The sequence below is a fragment of the Arvicanthis niloticus genome, chromosome 4 (assembly GCF_011762505.2).
Source record: "Arvicanthis niloticus isolate mArvNil1 chromosome 4, mArvNil1.pat.X, whole genome shotgun sequence".
In the NCBI taxonomy this organism is placed as follows: domain Eukaryota; kingdom Metazoa; phylum Chordata; class Mammalia; order Rodentia; family Muridae; genus Arvicanthis; species Arvicanthis niloticus.
Window position 1 is genome coordinate 130,201,303 of NC_047661.1, and position 16,820 is coordinate 130,218,122.

Consider the following 16,820-nt stretch of genomic DNA (forward strand, 5'->3'; position numbering starts at 1 on the left):
CCTTGCTGTTATAAAGTGTTCTAACTCAAAGCAATCTGTGGAAGTTTGTTGTCTTTAGTGTGAGAATCAGTGCAATGATTGAGCAGAAACTGAGGCAGAAACCATTGAGAATGCTGCTTGCTGGCTGGCTCGCAGGCTCATACTCAGCGAGCTTTCTTACACAGCCCAGGTCCTAGGAATGGTGCTACCCACCATGGGTTTGGCCATCCTAAATCAGCCAATCAATAAACTCTCTCATTGAAACTCTCACAGGCTAACCTGATCAGAACAACTCTTTGTATCAGGTTCCCTCTCCACAGGTGACTCCAGGTTATAGGAAGTTGACAATGAAATCCAACCAGAACAGCTTGGCATTCAGAGGTGACCTTCCTTTCCAGGAAGGCATTTGAGGAAAACACACTGCACTTGGCCTTGGAGAGCAAAGCTTGGTGTTCCAGCCATGACGAGATGAAGTTTCTCGGTTTGTTCATCTTCCTTTGGCCATTTGCTGTTCTCTGTAGTTCCAGGACAAAGAATAGTTTTTGGCCTCAGGTTCATATTATAGATACATTCCTGCAAACAACTTGTGATCTGACAAGGCTGAATTTTGAATTTCTATGCCATTTTCATGAAGAACACGATGCCAGCAGTGGTATCCAGCAAATGTGTTCCCTTAAAAATTTTCAGATTATTTTAAAGATGAAATGACCAAAACAGCTTTTCATTTTCTTATTTGAATGCAAGCTTAGTTGTTGATTTGCCTTAAATCTTTTGACTTATTAATTTTAAACAATTTTATTTAAATCTATTTGTAAAGATTTATTTATTCTCACTCCATGGGTATGTGTGCACAGTGACTGTGGAGGCCAGAAGGACGCACTGGATCCTCTGCAACTGTAGTTACAGATGGGTGTAAACCATCATACAGGTGTTGGGAATTGAACCCAGCTCCTCTGCTAAGGCAGCCAGTGATCTTAATCACTGAGCAGTCTCTCTAGTCCTGCAGTTGTAGTCAGAAGTGGTAAAATATTTTGATCCTTTTAAGAGTTCAAAAGAGATTGTCTCAAAACTAAAAACCCTGGGGCTTCAGAGAAATTAGAAAGGAAAAGAAAAGTCAGCCACAGGCTGGGAGATAATCTACTAATCACATACCTGGTAGCTGATGTGTAACTACATGTAAAAACCCAGCTTTAAGAAATGGACAGAGGAGTTGACTAGATATTTATTTAAAGAAATATACAAATGTCTAATGAGACCATGGAATGGATGCTTCTGCTGCTGGTAACTAGAGAGATACAGATATTAACTATGAGGTCAATTTGTCACCCAGTATAAAATAGCTGTGATGAAAGCTGGCAGGAACAATATTGACACAGATATGGGAAAATGGCTACTAACAACACTGGTAGGAATCCATAAGGAAGGAGCCATCTGCAAACACTTTGGCAGTCTCTCCACCTATTATTTATGTTGTTTGTGTGCATATATTATGCATGTATCTCCACACAAAGGTTTGTATAGGAATGTTGTGAGCACATCTGTAACAATATACTGACATTGAAACATTGTCATATTGAAGCCTCTTACAGCAATGAGTTAATACATTGTGGCAATCCACAAAATAAAACATTGTTCATAAGTGAAAAGAAAAAAGGTATAAGCATGTGATGACTCCGAGGTCACACCAAACATCAAAAACAACCCAGTGACAGTACCTGATGTAACAGAGCATATATTGCACAATTACACGTATGAAAATGTTCTCAGACCTCAAAGTTATAGAGGAAAAAAAAAAAAAAAAAAGGGCTAATATTGCCCAGGCCTCGAGGGGGATGGAGAGAGAATGTGAGTGAAGAGAGGACCTCTGTTTAGGATGATGGAAGTATTCTGTCTTTAGACTATGGATATCCAATACCTGTATACTCAATACCTGCACAATTCAATAAATGTACAAACGTTTATTAAACCATGCAGTGATAAATTATCTTTCTTTAATTTGTAAAAATCAGAATTGGAATAGAATCACATTGTTTCTGAAGGCAGTTCAAATAAGATGTGTGTGTGAGTTCAGAGATGTTGAGCAATGGCTCCTAGAAACATGGTACTTGCCCGTGAGTCTCGCCATATCCCCGTTCTCATTGTGACCTAGGCTTGGACAGTGCGTGCAGAGAAAGGTGTTGATGTGGGAAATTATTCTGGCATTTTGATTTGGGGCAACAGGGTCAGAAGTACAGCCGTTGATGTTCACTAATAGGGACCCAGAAGCTCCCAGGATGATCAGCCTTTCAACGCTGAAACTCCTGTTTTCTTGGTTTTGTTTTTTGTTTAAATGCATCTCATGATGGAGTATGAGATGCTGAACTTAACTCTTAACCAAAACATTCGTCACTCTTGAGGATGGGGTCCTCTTAAGTCGGAACTTGTCCCATGTCCTACCCTTAAGAAAATAAAACTTCAGGGAGTTTAAATCCCTTCTTACTACAGACCCTTACACTTTGGGGGAGAGGTATTAAGCGCCCCACCACTTGACAAGGTTAGAAAAATGTACCTGTTTCTGTGCTATTCCCCAGAGAAAAAGATCATGTTAGCAATGTAGGAAGTGTGCGTCCTGGTGCCACAGTCCGGACCCCACACCTATGTATATGGAGGAGGTGAAGATATAATGGAGATATATGCTTCAGGGCTCTTTCCAAACTTACTGATTGAGTGTAGGAGTTCAAGGTCCAACATGGTTGTTATTTCAAGTGAAAAAACTTCTCTCTGAGAAACAGAAAATAGGTGCATTAGGGAACGGAGGCACAGTGGTTACCTGCTCCCATCCCCCCCTGCTCCTTTTAAAGATACATTCTGCATGGTGGTGGCTAAAAGGTGGCAGCTGTGCCAGCGTCCTGGACCCTAAATCGCTGAGCAAAAATGAGAGGGGGGAAGCTGTGATTGCTCACAGCACAGGAGTGAATGTGCGCTCTCAACCACAAATCAAGCAAGCTGGAAGGAAAAAAAAAAGGCCCAATCAAGGCAGTAATGGCCTCCACTTCACAATCAGAGAAGTGCTTCATACTTGAGAAATCCTACCATTTATAGCTGATTGCCAACCCTGGCCTCATTTCTAATCTAAAGGGCGAGTAATAATTTGGACAAGGAATTAGAACAACTTCCCAACAATTTAGCAAATTGTTATTATTTCAGGGGGAAGGGAGGTGGGAAGGAGTTGCTTTTTGTAAAGAGTGTCTCTTGTGGGCTGCCATTTTCATGACATCAAATCCCATCTTCGCCATGCTAGCCGAGGAACTCACAGATAGTGGAAATAAGTGAAAGAAAGGCAGGCGGCGGGAGGGAAGGAGGGAGGGAGGGAGGGAGGGAGGGAGAGAAACAGAGAGAGAGAGAGAGAGAGAGAGAGAGACAGACAGACACACACATACACACACACACACACACACACACACACACAGAACTGTAAGTCTCTAAGAAATGAAGAAACTGGACTGTGAGTCCTTTTGAAAACACTGACCTATAGTATCCCAAAGTAAACCTGGACCCTTGTCACTACAAGTGTTAGTACAGTTTTAGAAAGGGTTCTGACCTTTCAGAGGATCTGACTTCTTAAAAACACCATAAAGGCTCCACGGGTTGTTTCTTTCAGTTGTGACCGATTTGGCTGAGGGAAAGTTACTATTTCTAGAAAGCTATAATATCCCATGTGTGTGTGCTCTTCATAATTATTTCATCAACACACTAATCCACAAAATCGAGGAACCTATAATGTAGGTACTATTTTGAGATTAATGTAACTTTTCCACTGAGCAAGACACGTGCATTCTTAATACTTAATATCCTCTAAAAACAGTTATGCATACATATCAAATGCAGCATTATATTAAAGAAGTCAAAACCATGCTGTCTTATATTTTTAAACTTTATTTTTAACTTAATTTTTTTAATTTATGTGTATGGATGGATGAATACTATATGTGTATAAGTGAAGAGGCCAGAAGAGTGTGTCTGATTCCCTGGAGTTGGATTTACAGGCAGTTTTGAGCTGCTCAGTGTGGATATTAACTGTAGAATGTGGGTCCTCTACAGGAGCTTCCAGTGTTCTCAGTCACTGAGTTATCTCTCCAGCCCCTGTGATGTTGTTTTCTGAAAAAGAGTAAGGCTGGTAGGAGAACTGGACAGACAGATAGCTACACCAACTCACAGAAACAGGAGAGACTATGAGGCTGCCGGCCAAGCTTCTTAATTCCCCTGCAAATGAAGACCCGGAGGCAGAGAATGGGTAGGAATTTCATAAAGAAGGCAGCCCAATGGCAGTCTGACAGAGACCCCAGTGTCCTCTCCCACCACATTGTCCTTCACTTGCCTGCATCCCCTAAACGTGACGCTTGCTTTAAACCCTGTGCTTCTGAATGTGGCAGGCTAGCTGCACAGAAAGGGAGGACTTTGAGGTTATCCTGTAGCTTGCAGACTACTGCAGGAATGGCAACTGTTTCTCTAAGTCTTGACACTTTCTGTTCCCCTCCTAATAACACTTTTATGTCCCAGGGAAGGTTCAGAACAAACTGCTAGCTTCAGGAAACATACCATGCTTAAAAGTTTCCCAGCTACTTAGAACACACCCTTGGTAGTGGAATCCCAGAATAGCAGGGCTCTTCCACTTCTGGTTATCAAGGTAAGCAGCTAGCAGTGGGAGGAATCCACGGGCAGAATCCTGGTCTCTTCCTCCGAAGTCACTCAGAGTAAATGACAGGTCTGGAAAACCAGGCCACACTTTCAAGTTAGTGTAGAGAAGCATCCTCAGTAATCTACGCCCTGCTAGTGGATGAAACTTTCTTTTGGTACGTTTAGCAAATACTAGGTATGGGAAATATATATGGTTTTCGAATCCAAGGATATGTTTTTTACTTTAGATTGGAAACTTCAAATGTTAACAGGCTTTATTTCATGAAGCACAACAGACTCAACAGAGATCTAAAACTAGAATTAAACAAACAAATATAACTTTTTTCCTTATTTATGTGGATGCCTGGAGTAAGAAGGCTGTGCTTTCAAGATAACAGAACTGATTTATAGCTAGTAATTACCCATTCCATTCAACATAAACAAGATCATAATTCATATTCCAGAGTCTACAGTGCGTTTGAAAATGCCCAGTGCAAACCTGAAAGCAGCGTGTATATTTTTAGCATTATTACCCATGCCTAGCTCCTTGGTCTCCAAGTGAATATTTGTAAAGAAATAAGTAATTATTACTGATAACTTCCAGGTAATGACAGCAAGGGTACTTTCTGAAAAGAGCCTCAACTTTGCAACAGCTTTTGCAGTAGAATATCCGTGGTATTGCAAAGGTAGTGGGGACTGTATTATGGGACAAAGTTTGTCCTGGTGTCTGTGTCTACTGTACAGTGATTTGAAATCAAGAGTTCCCCTATGGCTCAGGGGATCAGAGTGAGACAGGCTAGAAGCTCTTTAGCAGTATGTAAAAAATCAGTCAATATAAAGATGGGGTTAAATGTCAGAGGAGCCTCAGCCCCAAAGGGCCCCTACTCTGGGTGCCTGCCATTTGCTAATGTTTAGGGAGAATTACCAAAACTGAACTCGGGAGAAATTGAAAGCACACTGTTGTTTCACATTTGTAAAATTAGAAAAGGTGACAACGTAGGTCCTGTTCAACTAGGGGGACACAGAGAAAGGCTGTATCCCTAACCTTCTCTTGTATCACATTTGATTACCACAAGCTGAAATGATCCCTCATGTTAAAACATAGGCTTTCTGTTTACAGCCACAATTCCAGGCATCAGGCACAGGCTTTCCAACTGCAGGGAGGTCAGGCAGGTTTGCCAGACACAGTTCAATGTTTAACTCATCTTCAGAGACCTCGTGGCTCTATAAAGGATCTCTCTCTCTTCTCTCTCTCTCTCTCTCTCTCTCTCTCTCTCTCTCTCTCTCTCTCTCTCTCTCTCTCTCTCTCTCTCTCCAGGACACAAAAGTGATTCAAATTCTCCACCCCCCAAGGACTTCTCTTTTGTATCACAGTAGATTCTTAGGCTACTGATGTAGCTTTTAGCAGAGGTAGCTACAAAGACAGAGGGTTTGTAAAATTTACTGTAGTGTTTTTTTAAGGGCAGAGTGCAGAAGGACTGCAAGGCAGGATTACCTGGTAGCAGTTGGTTACCACGTTAAGAAACCCAGCTTTTATGGATGAAGCAGAAACAGCACCCGAGGATCTCAGCTGGGTAAATCATTACTTCGATGTAAGGAGGCGTTCAGCATTTGTGTTTAAAAGCTTATGTCTCCAACGTGTGCAAATGAACTCTGCAGAATCTGTTTAATTGATTTTTTTTTTTATCTTCAAGAGAAAATTTGGGGAGAGAAAGGTGATATTACAGGATTGACTCTCAGGCATTCTCAAAAGTCAGCACACCCATCAGAAAGGACTCTACTCAATTTAGAAGAGGGTGGAGGCAAAGACTCAGTAACTGACCAACGGCCATCTTGTGTTTGCAACAAATAAAGCTATTAAATACATATCCATGTGGTTTACAGAAGGAAGGAGTAATTTAAAACAAGCTTTAAAAACCTAATTATAACTACGACAAAGTGAAACTTTGTAAAGAGCGAGCAGACAAGCTTCTTGGAAATAGTAATTAATGAGACAAACATTAAAAAGCCAAGTGATGCAGATTTTATAAATGAAAAATAAGAAGTGAAAATATAATAATATGCAGGTTTATAATACAGGATAAAATGAGAATTATTTGCCTAACATAAAGTATGATATAATTAATTTAAGAAACGTATTATACACTTAGGCATATTAAAATATATAAAACCACGTTCAAATGTATGTTTGAGTCTAGCTATGAGTTTAATTTGGAAGAAGCACACGAATGTTCTAGTACACTCGTTGCTACCAGCGTAATTATCTGTGAAGAATAAGCCATGATGACAAACTTCATTACTCAATAACATTGGTAAACATTGAAATATTTAAAGAATAACATAGTGCATTAAGGTTATTCTATTTAAATGCCACAGTCATAGCAAGCTTTATGACTGTATTTCTTTGAATTGCTAGAAATTGATGTGCTGCTCGTGCAAGCTGATATTATAGTCATATGACCTAATTAAACACTGGGATTCATATTTTAAATGTATAATTACCAGAGTTGTCATTTCTAAAAGACGTAATTACCGCTTTCTACATTAATAGCAAAACTTGGCATTCCCGTCAACAAGGCTGTGGAGAGTTCCTTCTTAATATTTGTCTTTTCTGGTTGTAAAGAAACAGTGGAAATAATTTTGGTGTGGAAACTCACTCTAAATATTATTTTCACGGAACAGATTCCTGTCTTTTAAAACTGAGGGTTCCTGCTTTCAGAATTATATAGAATTGCCTTATGTCATTTGTAATTCATTCGTTGATAGAAACACATTTTCATTCTGCAGGTTTGGGAAATCCACAGCTAACACCGTGTGATACGTAAGTGACTCGACACACTCCCATTATTTTAAAACAGAGCCGGTTCAATGATTTGGGGCTTTGGGGAAGAATTCTTCATTCCTGAATTGCAAAGAATCAATCACAAAGGCTCCTCCGTTATTTCAATATCGCAAATCCCTCCTGATTAGCCCTCTTTAAAAGAGATGAACTGGCTTCAGGATTGTTTGACCCTGTTGGAAGCCCTGTCCTGGAGAATGACAGATGATGTAATTAAATTGAATCGTGTGTTTTCCACAGAAAGAAGGCATGATTTGAGAACCGATGTGAACGGCCCACTCATTCCTATATTTAGATTGTTCACGTCAGCAGGGCAGGAGTCCGCTGACCAACAAGTGAGGACCGGGATCATGCGGAGCTTTTTCAATTTGAAAAATATGGAAAGATTAAAGAAAAAGAAGTCACACACACACACACACACACACACACACACACACACAAAACCCACAAAAAACTGGCTGATGAAATGTTCCCCCATGTGAAGAGCTATTTTTCAACCCCTGAGTGAAAGAATGTCCCCTTTTCCCATTTAGAGGATTGATTTACTCAGAGCGCAGTATAGAAACGTCTGCAGAAGCAGTTAAGCTCAGGGTCCAATGAGGAGCCAGGCCAGAAAGCAAGCGCTTCAAGTTCACGGAGGCGCGCCTGCCAAATTCCTCTGTTAGTTTGTAAGTGAAAATACAAGTGCGATATTTAACAACAACAACAACAAAAAATGCTCCTTTGTCTTTTAAATGGAACGTGTAAACTAGAGATTTTGCAGGCGAGCCAGCTCTTATTTGAGCTCTGTCTAGCTCTTAGGAGCAGTAGCGAGGAGGTAAATCATTGCCGGTTTCTCAGCATTTGATCGCACGTATTTACAGGAAGGAGAGGACTTCTAACCAGCCTCCCTTCCAGTTTCTCTTAGTTGATTTCCACTTTTACACAGCCAAGCCACAACAGTTGTCTTACACTCTCGCTGTGATGTACTTGGAATTATTGTTGCTACACTGAGTTGAAAGGGTACTGTTTACCCTTTAGTTTTAGAATCTCAGAGAAAAGCAGTGTCGCAAAGACCCTTGAAACCAAGATACCAAAAATTATCCGGAGGGTTTGGGATGGGAGGGTGCTCAGTTAACAGAGTGAGTGTTCCATGCATAACCAGGAAGTCCAGAGTTTGCTCTTTAGCAGTAATGTAAAAAATCAGGCAAAGTCTGTTTTGTAACCCCAGCTCTAGGGAAGTGGAGACAATGGACTCCCTGGGGTTCCCTGGCCAGACAGCCCAGAATAACTGGTGAGCTCTTGGCCAAGTGAGGGGCCCCATCTCAAAACAGGGTACACAGCTCCTGAGAAACAACATCTGAGGCTGACCTCTTGCCTGGTCAGCACATAAACACGTGCACCCACAAAAGCACACACCCACACCCACACACATAGAATGGCTACTTGGAATGGACAGCAGTGCATTATCTAGATTAGATTATTAAATGTTGATATTGAAGCATTTTGTTTGCTCAGTGTTAAGTATTATAATGAAGATATTATTATAAAGATAGAAAGGCCCGTATGAAAAGGGGGAAGCTTTGTACTCATAGGTGAAAACAATTTAAGGCGAAAATCTACATAGTCCTGATGAATTTGGTTGTAATTATCTACTTTCTCCAGAACACTTGTAGATTTAATACAGATATATCGAAAGGGTAATTTCTCTAGAAGTGCATGGGCTCTTGCACGCGCACGTGCGCATGTGCATGCATGCACACACACACACACACACACACACACACGCATCGCATGCCCACACAGATTCATCTTTTGAAATTACACAAATAGGATTATGAATTTTTTACTTACATACCCAAAGAGTGAAATATACATAACAATATGAAAATGAGCAGAACAATTTTAAGTACACACAGACACACACAGACACACACATAGACACACCCGAAACACACATACACACATACATACAGATACACACAAACACACACAGATGCACATAGAGAGACACACAGTCACACAAGAAACACACACACACACACATACATTCACACAAGACACACACATACATTCACACAAGACACACACACAGACACACATAGACACATATACATTCATACACAGACACATAGACACACAGATAGACACACACACACAAACACACACATACATTCAAATACACACACAGACACACATAGACACAAACAGACACATACATACACACAGACATATACATACACACATTCACACACACACAAACATACATACACACCACTCAGACTAGAAGTTGAAGCACTTGTTTTTAGTGTTCACTTCTTTTCTATGTATCAGTTTCAAATATTCCTGATAAATAGCTTTTTAGTATTAAAACACTAAATGATTAAATGTTATTATTTTACAAAAGACAATGGAAGTTGGTTTTATAATTGAAAAATAAACCTTTGGAATATTCTAGGACTGTAAAGAAAGCACAGCCAAGCGCCTGAACTTCACCAGCGACTCCCAGGCAGCTCTCAGACTGTGTGTGCTACTCTGCCACCTGGTGGCCAATGTGGGCAATTCGTCGACGTTCTGAGACCCGTTCTTGCTCGCGCTCCGTTTTGTAAAACTGGTTAATTAACTTCAATCTGACACCATTCTTGCTTCTGTAGGAGGCATTGATAGTTTAGGCCATTCCAAAGCAACACACAGACAAAACAGGTGGAACCTATTGTTTTCTTTTTGTTATTGTTATTGCTTTGGTTTTGGAGACGGGGTTTCTCCTTGTAACCCTGGCTGTCCTGGAACGCTCTGTAGACCAGGCTGGCCTCAAACCCAAAGAGCTGCCTGCCTCTGTTTCCTGAGTGCTAGGATTAAAGATGCTTGCCACCACCATCCAGCTAAGACGTCCCATTTGCAATATTAGAATTAAATTTATTTGTAACTATGTAAAATTTTAAGCTAAAGATGAGCCATTGAGAAAATAACTTTTAAGAGAGAGAATTCTGCTATAATTAAAATTTAAATCGAAGGCATATCAGGCAGGAACCTATTGTTAAGATAAGGAAATTCACTAAGATTTTGGATCTCTCCATGTTGACCTTCTCTAAAGACATACATGGAGTCTATTTTAGTCCTTATATGTATACACAGACACACAAACACACACACACACAAATACACACATACATATTGTGCCTTGTGGCAGGGCTTAGTCATTAAAGCAGAGAATCAAAGGGCTTCATTAAGAGTTTTCATGGACAGCACTCCAGGGCTTTAACAGGAGCTTGTCACTGCCATGCTGCAGAGAAGAAAGCCGTGGAAGGCACTCCTGCCAGTGAATCCTGAAGCTGAGGTGAGCTACAAGGTACAGCCTTGGAATAACAATCATTTGCTAATAACTATCACACATGATGAACAATTTTATAATTATGTATAAAAATAACCCGCTGTCACAAATGCAGAACCTAGAGGCACAAATACCAAAGGGGCCAGAATCATGGGCTGGAGATTCATAAGATGAGCCTGGAGTATCTCTTTGTTTGTGCAAGACAAGAACACCTGGAAAGCATGCAGGGGCAACCCGGGGACTCCTGTGGGCTACACCTGGGACAATGCTAACATTCACATAAGTGGTAACAGCAATGACTCTGAGATCATTGAATAGAATAACCCATTTGACAAACATGTGACTGTGCATATACGTGTGTGTGTGTGTGTGTGCTCAGACACACACATGAATGTGCTTATGAGACAAAGTCGAACTCCAACTAATAACAAGAAAAGAAATAAAGGAGCAATCATGTAATAACTGATTTGGATATGGATTTGAGTCGATGGTGAGACAGGTGGGTGAAACTTTGATTTAAAAAAAAATTAAAAAAGCAGGATATGTATAGATTCCAAAGTGTAGAAGTTTGCAACTCTCTTTTTTCAGTGTTTTTCATTATATTCTGGGAATTCATGCATAAGTACTTTATTATTTCCATCTCAAGCCCTCAGCTCCTCCCCTGCCCCCACGCCCACTTCTTAACTTCACACTCTCTTTAATTATTATTGCTACATATTTACAACCTGCTGAGTCTACTCAGAGCTGCTCATATGTTCATGTGTTCAGAAATGATGCTTGGGATAACCTAAAGGGGGCTTCTTTCCTGGAGAAGACTGATTCTCTCTTAACAGCCATTAATTCCCTGTTTCTCTTAATGTAGGGTGAAGCCTTGTTAAATTTCCCCCAACCCTGCTTGTTGGGAGCTGTCTCCTAGCAGAAAGCAGCTATCATCTTTGTAGCCATCTCAGGCCATCTACCCTGACAAGAGACTTGTTTTTAACAACCTACAACAGCTGAGCACACTCTGATAAACATCTTGTTTTGCTCACGTACCTTGTTTTGTTTAGTGCCCCCAGCTGCAAGGTGCACGTGGTAAAGTGTCTTCAGTTGTGTTCCTCTGCTTGTCCACAGCTACAAGACATATAGTAAAGTGTATATATACCCGTGATTTCCTTTTAGTAAACAGTACTTGATCACACACCCTGTCTTGTCTCCATTCTTCGTGTCTCTTGCCCCTCCATCCCCACTCTCTCTCTTGCTAGACCTTGTTGACTTTGGCCCCCAATTGTGGGGCAGTGTGGGCCGGGACACCTGCTGGCATGTAACTGGTGGTATTATTGTGCGTGTCTTCTCTTATTCAGCTATCCGCAGTTGTCAACTTGACTTTATCGGGTCTTGGTTATGTAGTTGAGATTTTATGGATGCAGAATCCCTTTCATATGTAGAAGACACTGTCTCATAGCTGATGTCCTGGTCCCTGTGCTTTACAATCTGGAAGACATTGTCTCCCAGTAGATAACCGGGTCCTCTTATCTTACAGTCTTCCCACTCTCTCTTCTGTGGTATTAAATTTTCTTATTAGTTACAAAAGGAAAAACTATTTAATAATTATGATGGAGCAATCCAGCCAACACCACACTTACCAAATCATTAGAGGAAACACTGTTGCTATCCATATTAGTAGGCTCTGTGAATTCAGACTGCAGGTCAAAAATACTTGGAAAAATTGTATCTGTATTGATCACCAAGACCCTTCCTTGTTATTATTCTGTAAGCATTTACAGGGTATAAGGCATTATAAGCCATCTAGAAGTGTTTTAACATTTATGGGAGGATATGCATGGGCATATGAAAATACAATGCCATTTTATACAGAAGTGGGAGCAGCCACTGGTTTTGGTATCCACAGGGATTCCTGATCATATTCCCCATCCACATAGAGCAGAGTGGTTGCCTAACATCCACGAGGCATGGTTCAATTCCAAGTAACATATATGCCAGGTGTCATAACACAAACTTAATCCCAGCACCCAGAAAATAGAGACAAGAGAATAAGGAAGTTGTGATGGTTATTCAAGGTTGTCGCCTTGGCTATATCTGGAATGAACTACAATCCAATAATGGAGTCACACCTGTGACTTAGATCTTGAGGCTGGAAAACACAAGCTTTTGGTCCAGATCTTGAGGTGGGGTGACGCATTCTCTTAATCTAGATAGACACACACCTTTAATCTGGGTCATACCTTCTGCTGGAGGAATGCAGAAGGACAATGGCAGAAGGGAGGGTTTATTCTTCTTTGCCTGCTTGCACTTCCTTGCCAGCACATCTGTTGAAACCTACTTCTGAAGGATTCCAGGTTAAACAGAAGACCAGCTGAAACACCCAGCCTCCTGGCACTGAGCAAGTGCTATATTCTTGTATTTCCCATTCACAACTGGCCATTGTTGAGTTAGTTTGGACTGCAGCCTGCAAGTCATTCCAATAAATTTCATATATATTCATTCCATAAGTTCTGTGATTCTAGAGAATCATGACTATGATTCTAGAGAATCATGACTAACACAGAACTCAAGACTATACAGAGAGTGCAAGAATAGCCTGAGGATATACAATGGGTACTCCCTCAAAAAGAAGAGGCAGAGTTACATCCTGGATATATTCTGAGATGTGTACATACACTTGATTATACATGTGTGTATTTACTCTCTACACTCCATGGGAGAGGGGCACACATGAGCAGGCTGGGTGAGGGGCATGTAGATTCTTTGATTGTTGATTTTCTTCTGTTTTGCAATGATTTCAATATAAAAAGTTAAAAGGGGTTGCCAAAAAATAATCAGAGAGGCAGGCTATGTCACCATTAGTCACAAAGCATATCTTAGAATTCTAGGTTCTGGAAATATTGTCGTTTTTGTTAGAAGAGCTGTATTGTATTTTCTTGGCAGTAAGATGAGATGCCTGAAGGCCGCACATGAAGAAGGAAGGTCCTTGGTGGCTCACAGTTTAAAGGGACACACCCTACCGTGGTGAAATGTGGTGGACTTCATGATGGCTGGGGTGTGTAGCTATGACTTCTCTCATCCAAGGGGCAAAGAGGTAGAGGGCTTGGGTGGGAACCAGGGTCTGCTGTAATTCATAAATGCCCCACCCAACTCAGTACTCCACTTCTTCCAGCATGGCTTCAATACCTGAAGGTCCATGTCCTCCTCAGTGCCACTACTTGGGCAGCCGAGGACTAAGGGTTTAAACACACATGATTGTGCAGGAGATTGCATGTTCAATCAGTGACAAAAACCACCTTATATTATGCAGCTATCAAGTGACCTTGTAGTTTGTTCGTTAGCCTAGGGATTTGATTTTATTAATTGTATTATCAAGCTTCTTTCAGTTTATAAATAGTAACAAGTAAACAAAGTATTTGCTGTACACCAATCTTTATGATGACTGAGGATACAATGTGACAGAAAGTGTTTCCTCCTTCTGTTTGTCTACAGATATATCATAGCTGCTCAATAAAGACTTAAGAGGAAAATGCATTCCGTCCTGTTCTAACAGATACATTGTAGCTGCTCAATAAAGACTTAGGACGAAAACACTAATAATTAAACATATGTAGTTATTTCATACACATAAAGATAAAACTTTGGCTACTTGAGAGAGATGTTACTTTTCACTTACCAGCTGTGTAGTGGTGACAATTTTTCTTGGGACAACAGAGGGAGTCACTTCTGTGATGCATAGATGTGTAAAGTTTGTGTTAGCAAAATCAACAGGGATTCCTGGGAAGTGTTAGCATAGAGAAAAGGCATCCCTAGCATTGTTCCTGAGTCATCAAATATTGTCTTTGCAGTGTAGATCTTAGGCCAGCAGATTAGACATAGCTGAAGAAGTGGATGGTTTAGCAAAAGGTGCCCAGTGGAGATAAAGGGGATGCAGAGACCCTGCAAAGAAGAGAGAACTTGGCTGATAGATGGACCCAGGCTTCAGGAGGTGAGAGCAGAGGCGAGGAGCTGCAAGGACTTGCTTAAACTAGGCTTTGGGTAAGCGCAGGCTCACAGCATTGCTCATCGGCTGGGACAGGAGTAATGAGGCTGACACACAGCCTGGAAGGGGAGGCTGGGACTCAGGGGCTACACTTGCATGTTCAGTTTTTCTGTAAAACTGGAAATGCTTAAAAAAAAAAAAAGTCTATTGGAATGAATAAACGAATGAATCACAGACTCCCTTCACAAGATGGAGCATCCTTGAGGTTTGATCTTTTGCTATGTATTGAAATGCTAATTGCTGTATCCCAAGGTCTAGTTGCCTCAAGACAAGTGAATTCTCACATATTGCACAGATTTGTGCAAACTATGCACCTTAATTTAAAACTATTGGTTGAATAAAGATGCCTATACTCTGTAGCTGGGCAGAAGAGAGGTACAGGGGCTTCAGTTCCCTGGCACGGGGAGGGTCAGAAAAAGGAAGAAGGCACCATGGAGTAGGTGGATCATGAGAGTGTGGCCGTGACAGCTGGCCAGTTGGAGCAGGAGTGGCCCAGGTGAAACATGGCAGGTGCTACCTTGGGATTATTGACAAATAGACAAAATAGCACAGAGGGTTGGTATCTGCCCAGCCCTAGAGCTTTAAGGCTTATTATAAATATAAAGGTTTTGTGTTTTTTATTTGGGAGCTAAATGATCTAAAGTGGGATACAAACCCCAAGTGATATTTACCTCAACAGGACGGACAGAATTCTAGGAAATTAAACTATTTTACTGGGTTTTAACACGTTAACATTTGTACCTATTTGAGTCCCTGTTAGGACGCACCCACGTGTGCAAAGCATCATGGTGTAACTAGAATATGTTTTTATTGTATTTCTTACATAGCAGGGTTAGATCTACTTCCCCATCTCCAATTAGATTAAAGTCATCTCTGGCCTCCATCACTGGAGGAAGGCAGTGATCATATTTCAGAGTCTCTCAACGTTTATTCCAGGAACCAGTGTCCTCCTTTTCCCAATGAGGACAGGACAGTTGAATTGTCATGTTAGGGGTTAAGCACCCGTTCTCTATAACTCAAGGCACCTACTTACTATCTAGAGCTGGCTTCCTGGGTCTGTGAGCAGTGCAGAGGCCTGTGTCTTGCCGTATGGTGTTAGAGGCAGCTCCATTGGTAGCGTGCTTGCCTCGTGTATACCAAAGCCTTAGGTTTCATTGGGTCTCAGCACGTACACTGGTTGTCGTGGCCCATGTCTGCATGACCTAGAGATGATGCTAAATATATGAAATACTGTCTCAAAAAAAAAAGTCTCGCCCTTGATTTCATTCTTGGTGGTAGCTGTCTTCAGATTCCTAAACATCCTTACACAAAGGGCTTGGCATTTTGATCTTGCAATGTCATCCGCAGGAACGGTAGCAGGCTCCACCCTTGACTTGTTGCCCTATGATATACTAATACAGTAATACATTTATTTCTCTCCAGTGTCTATCCAGGGCTGGTCACCACAGACTGACACCCACAGGGACCAACTAGTGAGGTGTCTGTCAGAGAGCTAGCGGTAGAGAGGGTCTGAGAAGAACTGGATGACCCTTTCAAATGTTACAGCTAGAGTGGCTGGCTGAGTGTCAGTCATGTGGGATGTTTGTCTCCTACCACCAAGGTTTGCAATTAAAGGGAACAACAACAACAAAAAACCAAAACAAAACAAAAAACCCCTAGAGATGCATTTTTACACCAACTGTGAGCTCATTGTACTTTACAATCTTGACTCACCTAGGAAAAGCACCTCCTGTGAGCCACGTGAGACATGTCTGCTGGGCCGGAACTTGGCTGATCTCTGGTCCAAGAACTTCAGAAATAAAGTACATCTCAGCCTCTTAGCCTACCTCTGTTTCTCACCAGACATGACTTCTCATTCTCTCTCTCTCTCTCTCTCTCTCTCTCTCTCTCTCTCTCTCTCTCTCTCTCTCTCAATACTAAGCAGTTACTTGTATAATATGGAGGATTGCAACCTGGGGAATGAATGGAAGCCCCAGGGAGAAGTAGAAAATTCCTTCTAGATCAGAGGC